The sequence below is a fragment of the Penaeus chinensis genome, chromosome 21 (assembly GCF_019202785.1).
Source record: "Penaeus chinensis breed Huanghai No. 1 chromosome 21, ASM1920278v2, whole genome shotgun sequence".
Taxonomy (NCBI): domain Eukaryota; kingdom Metazoa; phylum Arthropoda; class Malacostraca; order Decapoda; family Penaeidae; genus Penaeus; species Penaeus chinensis.
In genome coordinates, this window is record NC_061839.1 from 17324606 (window position 1) to 17332105 (window position 7500).

Consider the following 7500-nt stretch of genomic DNA (forward strand, 5'->3'; position numbering starts at 1 on the left):
ATATCATAATGCCATTATAAAGATCGTGTGCACGCAAAGCCTTATGTTGATATAAAAATGACAGACAGGGTTCATTCCAATTAAGTTTTCAAAGCTGAACGTTTTGTCAGCTGACAAAGATTTTAAAAGGAACATATCGGGTGATCGCACAGAGTGACCGAGTCGCAAACTTTTCTACTGTCAATAGTAGTGTGAATATTACCTGGAAGGAACATATACTGCTTTCACTATAACTCAATACTTAATGGTCATTTTCTTATTTGCATTTTACGAAGAACTACTGATATATCGGAATTGTTTTCGAATCATAGGAAGTGAAATTTGCACGCTTGGATCAGCAAACCTATAAAAAACATTTGCATGCATTTATCGAAGCAGAAGTACCTGGAAACCTTCACCAAAACGAAACTTTTACATTCGTTTTGTTTATTATTGGATATAAAACTTTTCTCTCTGTATTAGAAATTTCGTTCATTTCAGACGCAAACACATACGAGGGAGTTTTGGAATTACAGAATGACATGGAATTCGTCCATTCATTCCACTGCAGGACATAGGCCTCTCTTAATTCACTATTGAGAGGTTATATGGCAGTGTCACCCTTGCCTGATTGGATGCCCTTCCTAATCAACCGCGGTTCGGCGCGCTAACACTTGTGCCACGGCGGTGACTTCCCCTACAACACCTGCGTTTGACTTCTCAAGGCGATATGTCGTTTTCGAGCAAGCAGTCAAAACGCATGCATTTTTTTACGACCGCCGCGACGGGGAATTGAACCCGGGACCACAAGGGCCGGAGTCAGTACGCTAACCACTGGACTATCGCGGCATTATTATATATACATATCTATATATTTTTTTTTAACAGCCATTCATTCCACTGCAGGACATAGGCCTCTCTCAATTCACTTATTGAGAGGTTATATGGTAGTCACCCTTGCCTGATTGGATGCCCTTCCTAAACAACCGTGGTTCGGCGCGCCAACACGTGTGCCACGGCGGTGACTTCCCCTACGACACCTGCGTTTGACTTCTCAAGGCGATATGTCGTTTTCTCGGGCTCGAGCGAGCAGTCAGAGCGCAGGCATTTTTACAAACGTCGCGACGGGGAATTGAACTCGGGACCACGAGGGTCGGAGTCCAGTGCTCTAATCACTATATGCTCTAATCACGCAGTGATTAGAGCATATATACATATATATATGTATATATATATGTATATACATATATATATGTATACACATATATATATATGCATATATATATATGTATATGTGTATACATGTGAGTATGTGTGTGTGTGTGTGTGTGTGTGTGTGTGTGTGTGTGTGTGTGTGTGTGTGTGTGTGTGTGTGTGTGTGTGTGTGTGTGTGTGTGTGTGTGTGTGTGTGTGTGTGTAATATATATATATATATATATATATATATATATATATATATATATATATATGGATCTAGGATGCTATGGCGCAGGGACACTATGTAGAGGAGATAATGTTATTGCAACACATGGTCAATTTCGCAAGTGGATATAATGTCGCGGGGACGGCACGTTGTCGAATATCCGTTTATGTCAGTACGTGCAGTTCATTGCCATCACACCAGTTTTAGGATGGAATGTTGAAATTACATAAAAAATAAGTTGATATGTAGAATATACAATGAATTTGGATTGCACTTTTAAAACGTATATCTGAAATTCTGGAATTTTGAGAACCATTTTTCTTTAGGGATTAGTGCAATATGTTTTTGATGAGTACAACTTTATTGTCCAATGGGGATCACCATCAATTTGCCTATTCGATCCAGATATTGTAAATCTACAAGGATATATGTATCTAATTTTGTAATCAGTGATCCTCTTATTCACAAGCTGCGGTCATGTAAAAGATACTCACCTGCCTCTTGTCGGCGTCTTAAGTCGGTATAAGGATGAGCCCAGCCGACTTTACTCCAGCGTAGAATATGTTGACAATATGCCCGATGGGCTCTGCTGTTGAGGCAGCACGTTCCTCCACGTCTGTTCGCGTCTCCTCTACCTCAGCCTTCCCAGGGACAGCTGGATGTCTGTGGATGGGTTTTGCTTCTTCACAATTTTTCCATTGATTAATAGTGTGAACCCCCGCGCCATATGTTTTGTCTTCGCATCTCCAAATATCTTTGTCGTGATGGTCCCTCTCCTTCGTGAAGAGATGTTGGCCAACTCTCAGCTTCATAGTTGCCCGGTACGACATCATAATACGGCTGGCCTCGGGGACGCTGACTGGAGAAGGTGGAGGATGATAATCGTCACTAAATCTGTCATACAATGAAACATCGAGTTAATTTTAGGGTGGTAATCGAAGCTCCGTTCTCCATGCCGAATAATATCTCACTCCATGAATGCTCCCTAATATAGTTAGAAATGAGACGCTGAAAACACTGAAACGTGAGGTCAGCTGTTCGCAGTATGGAAGTAATCGTGGAAGTTAGAGCAGATAGGGCAAGTAAGGTCAGTAGACCTCAGGTTATATGAAGACATTGGACTGCCTGAACGTACCCACCTCGCGCAAGTCACCGCAACATATTTCCGCCCATGAAGTAAACCCCATCAAGCAAGTTTGCGACCTTCTGTTCAAGTCATAGTGTCCCTATTACGGTCAAAGTGTGTAATCTGCCATTTCGTGTAATGGCTGAAAATTCTAGTCATTTCATGAAATGGCTGTTTCGCTCAGCCATTTCATGAATTGGCTATTTCACTCAGTCATTTCATGAAACAGCTAAAATATTCAGTCATTACATGAAATGGCTGGGGATCAAGCATAGCTATTTCATGCTTCGCATATCAGACTTATCCTTTACATCTGCTAGCCTCTGGGCTAGTACAGTGGTAACGTGTTGGCCTCTCATCCGAGGAGTCGGCGGTTCGCGCCCCGCCCAGGCGCGAGAAGTTGCAATTGTCGCCTGGAGGTTACTGCTGGGGCTGGGCACCACGGCGGGCAAGGACTAAGCCCAGCCGAGTCAGCACCAGCTGACACATGTTAGCGAGTCGGTACTAGTCGACACAGGCCGGGCTCCCCTCATGGGCATAGTCCGGGCGAGGCTCAGCTTCGCATATCTGACTTTACATCTGCTAGTACACTTCTTACTTGCAGCACAATCACATATGATAAATCCTTGTCCAGCAGTAGTTGTTTTCTTCAGAGCCTGTCGTAGGGACCAAGGTCTTCTTGGTTGACATCGGACAGAGTAAGAAGTCTCTGAGGACAAATATCAAACCGACTGGGAGTCTTCAGAATCCCATTCTTCACAGCTATTGTGTACAAATCATTGTTACTGCGACGAATGATAACACCGAGGATGTTACATGGATCTCCCCTTCCCCTATCCACCATTGTCCCCTTCTTCCCCTGTCTTGAGGTCTATCCGGCTGCGTTTCACCATGCGTTCAGCCTAGGAGAGTTATGCCTCCCTGGCCCTCTTCCTCTGGCCTTTTGTAAGAGGTGAAGGTTGGGGGTCTTGAGCAGGTGTTGGCTGAGAGGTGAAGGCTGGTGCTGCAGATGCTGGTTGGATTGGGCAATCTTGAGCAGGTGTAGGCCGAGAGGGGGGAGCTGGTACTGCAGATACTGGTGGAGGCTGAGGATCTTGAGCAAGAACTTCATCTTCTGAAGGGCTAGCAAAGAGGACGAGCAAGTCATCTTCTGACTAATCTTTTAAGGATCTCCAGAGGAAGACTCGAAGATGCCAGACCCACCCTAGATCAGTGCCAAACAATGCTTTGAATGGAGGACGCTTGATACCAGAATGATGAGCAGAGTTCAGTTATTTTGGTGTTGAACAAAACGAAGGCCAAAAGACCAATCCTGTGTCTTGTTGTCTGTCACCCATGCATGCGTGTTCTTGATATCACCATTGGCTCTACTGAACCTTGGCTTTGTGGATGTCTTGGTTACCATGGACCATGATGAGTTGTGGTTGAAGTTCTTTCAACTCTGAGATGACTTTAGCTGTGAATTCAGAACCATTGTCACTTTGCAGTATCGCAGGAGCTCCAAACAGAAGGAACATGTCAAGTAGTTGAAAGGCAACTTCAGCAGCTCTCTTTGATGTAAGTGCTCGAAGTATGACAAACTTGGTGAGGGGGTACTGGTAGACCATGGCAATGACTGCATATCCACAAGGTCAACTTGGCCACAAGAGTTGAATTCACTACTCAAGAGGGGCTTCATAACAACCCCAGTAGTCTTATTTTACTTTATCTTTTTCTTGCTATGTGATGCAATAGGACTTGAATAATTCAAGAGCTTCTTTTGTGACATTTGCATACTTTTCCCCAAGATTCTGTCACATCCACCATGCCCTGTTGCAATGTGTGCAGGTAAGGACAGACGAACGGAAGCGAGGAGAGGGTCAGGTTAGAGGATCAGGTACAAACACAGCACAACACACACAACCATGCGACCAATCACTTGACCGCGTAATCAGTGACTTGGCCAACTAGAGAGTGGAATGCACCGTGTCCAAAAAGTACCACCTACTAATTACTTTAATAATCTTTGACAAATAGAACTCATTGTGGCTCTCTGATACTCACAGCACTTGGTTTAACCCAGTAAACAGACAGAACACATCAGCCAACAACTCAAATAAATATGGTTTTCCAAATTTCTTTATTCTATTTTTTATTATTGAAATAAATTTAATTACTCAAAAAAAAATCATTTGAATGCATTCGAGAAATGATATGTATTACCTGTCTTCCCTGAAGTCTAAAAACATTCACAAGGGCTACACATTTCCTTGTTTTCCACCCAGTTTGGAAGTCAAAGGTAATTATCCTGTAATTTGGTAAGGCCTCAAACACTAAAAAATCACACTACATTATACATTTGTTTGCTCCTTCAGGATAATAAAACACAGCAGAAATACATAAATGTTTTCTTAGATATTCCAAAAACATAGTTTGGATACAAAGTCATAGATTGCAAATCCTCTTTTCTAACCTGACAACATGTTTAAATACATAATAAATAGACTGACTCACAATAAACGAGGTGCAGTTTGAGGATAATACCTTTACACTGTGTAAAATGTATTCCAAACTATAACACCTTTTCCACTGTATAGATTCACTACAGTTCTGTTGAAATCCCTTCCAGCCATCTTTTTCAGAGGTTTCCCGCATTGTTAATTTAACATTATGCAACATACAAAAGAATATTTTCACAAAGATGATAATAATTAGGTTTCATTTCCATTTTCTTAAACCTTCGTTGAAATGAAAAAGCGGCCTTTGAAAATTTAAAACAATCATAATAAAAATATCACCATTAGTATGTCATACCTAGATTAATATATACAGAAGCTATCATTCCTTCATAATTTAGAATTCTGAACTGCATCATAAAATGCTAACCCAATCTTGTCACTCCTATTCAGCTGGATGAACTACAATATTTATTTTCAGTTTCCATTGTTCTACAAGTATCTGCCCCTTTATCATTCTATAGTAAAAATGAGAATAGTATCTACATAGATTACCTTATTTCTGAACTGAGAACAAGTTACTGCATACTCGTACAGCCACAGTCTACATACGGGCTACCCTGAGCTTGATCAGAGCAAGGCTAATGCCTGAAAACTGCATTTGATGGCAATGTATCAATAATATCCTACTTGAAATTATGAACTCCAGATATAAACATAGATTTACAGTAAAGGTAAACAAAGATGAATTATAATTACACAGGGCAGTTTATATAAAATGGGTCTATAGGCATCTGAAACTGCTATAAACCTGTAATTGGGAACATTTGTTATACAGGTAGGTTTCCTGCAAGAACTTTTAACCAACTAGTCACTGGCAGTATGAAAAACTGTTACTTAAAATTATTATTGCATACCAATTACAGTCTGACTCTGCTGACCCAGTGTAGATTACATTTAACAGGAACATATTCAGTACACTAATATATTGAACTAAATACATTTAATAAAATGTTAAATATATATGACAAATGTTTCCATGTTCAGTATCTTAGTTTCAATAGGCAGGCAAAGCTTATCACTTCCATCTACTACACAAAACTGAAAAAAATAATCAAATAACTCAATCGTTTCTCCTTATCAAATAACCTAGAAGAAAATAAAACCTAAACCTGGCAATACCTCATGCAGAAAAAAGGTTTACTCTATGCCATGGAATTATGCTTGACAGTTTTATCATAATCACACTACACTGGCAAGCTCTATAAATGTGCAACTTTCGATGTTGCAAATTTTAACAATGCTGCTATAATAAACTTGTATTTCGCAATTTTGTAAATCTACAACAACCCTACTGAACATAGTTGCTGATCTATCTTACAGAATACAAGGATGTGGATGTAGCATCCAAACATTAGTAGCCATTGGTAGGCAGAAATAACACTGAATATTCATAGATATTCATAAATATATAAATACATCCTTATGCTAGCATCAGCATATCAACACTGGTGTCTTGCTATTTCTGCTTTATTAGTGAACTTGACCCTTTCAATCCTAACAGACTAATTTTCATAATTCTGTAAATCTTGCTAACTAGTTCATTCTAAAAAAATGTTTTGTTTAGCTTGCCTTCCCTTTTACTTAGCACCTCTTCATCTTCAAAGTTATATCAAAGATAAGATAGCTTACCAATGCACTAAATACATCAACTATTAATATACAAGGAAGTTATTCACATCTGCAAATGTTTGTAAATACCTGAACTGAAACATAGCTGCAGAAAAAATATACTTTTATGCATAATATTCGATTCATGACTGTGGCCAGCATACTGTAAATTCCCTTCCATTTTCAAAAATCATAATGCTTTCCTGCTAACTGTATGTGAATACTCAACATACTCATCAACACTGTTCCTATGTCTTTTAATAAATCCCACTTCTGTAAAATATGAATTTCACTATGAAATCTTTTATGATATTTCTTATGTAATCTTAAACAGTATCTAATTTGGCAATTCTTGATTTTAGGTCAAACACAACACAAACACAATTTTTCCACAAGTTTGTACTTTCCAGGCTAATGCAATCTTCATAGATGCCTAAATGTCGAAGAACCATTTTTTTAAAAGAAATTAAAGAAAAAAAGTATGTTAATCTAGTCAACAGATGAAGCTATCAACTAGTAGTCTTTTGCCAAAGGCATTCAATAATCCATTTAAAAAATGTTTTACAAAATGAAAAAAAAAAAGGGTCTGACCTAATCATATTAATGAAGAATACTGTTTAATGTTAATGTCTAATGAAGTATATGATCATAGTTATGGTACTGAATATGCTTCAATTCAAAAGAAGAACTTTCCAGTATTTTTTTTATAATCTTAATGACCAGAACAGCCAATGTAGTCTGGCACACCTTTTTCCATACATTGTAGGCTTATTATAATGAAATAAGGAAGTAATTTATAATGAAAAAAGTAATTAACTGAATGTGACAAGTGAAAACCCACCTATCAAACAATGAGAATTTATACA

At 38.9% G+C, this 7500-nt stretch overlaps 1 protein-coding gene across 4 annotated transcripts in view; it reads right to left on the reverse strand.

The window, feature by feature from the left end:
• Window positions 1-4899: 4899 nt before the first annotated feature.
• The window catches only part of LOC125036483 (armadillo repeat-containing protein 8-like), a 26204-nt gene continuing 23603 nt past the window's right edge, over window positions 4900-7500 (reverse strand). For all 4 annotated transcript variants that reach the window (XM_047629100.1, XM_047629101.1, XM_047629099.1 and 1 more), the window contains one exon: window positions 4900-7500. This exon is cut by the window's right edge and continues 1519 nt beyond it. The gene's annotated coding sequence lies outside the window, so the exon portion shown is untranslated.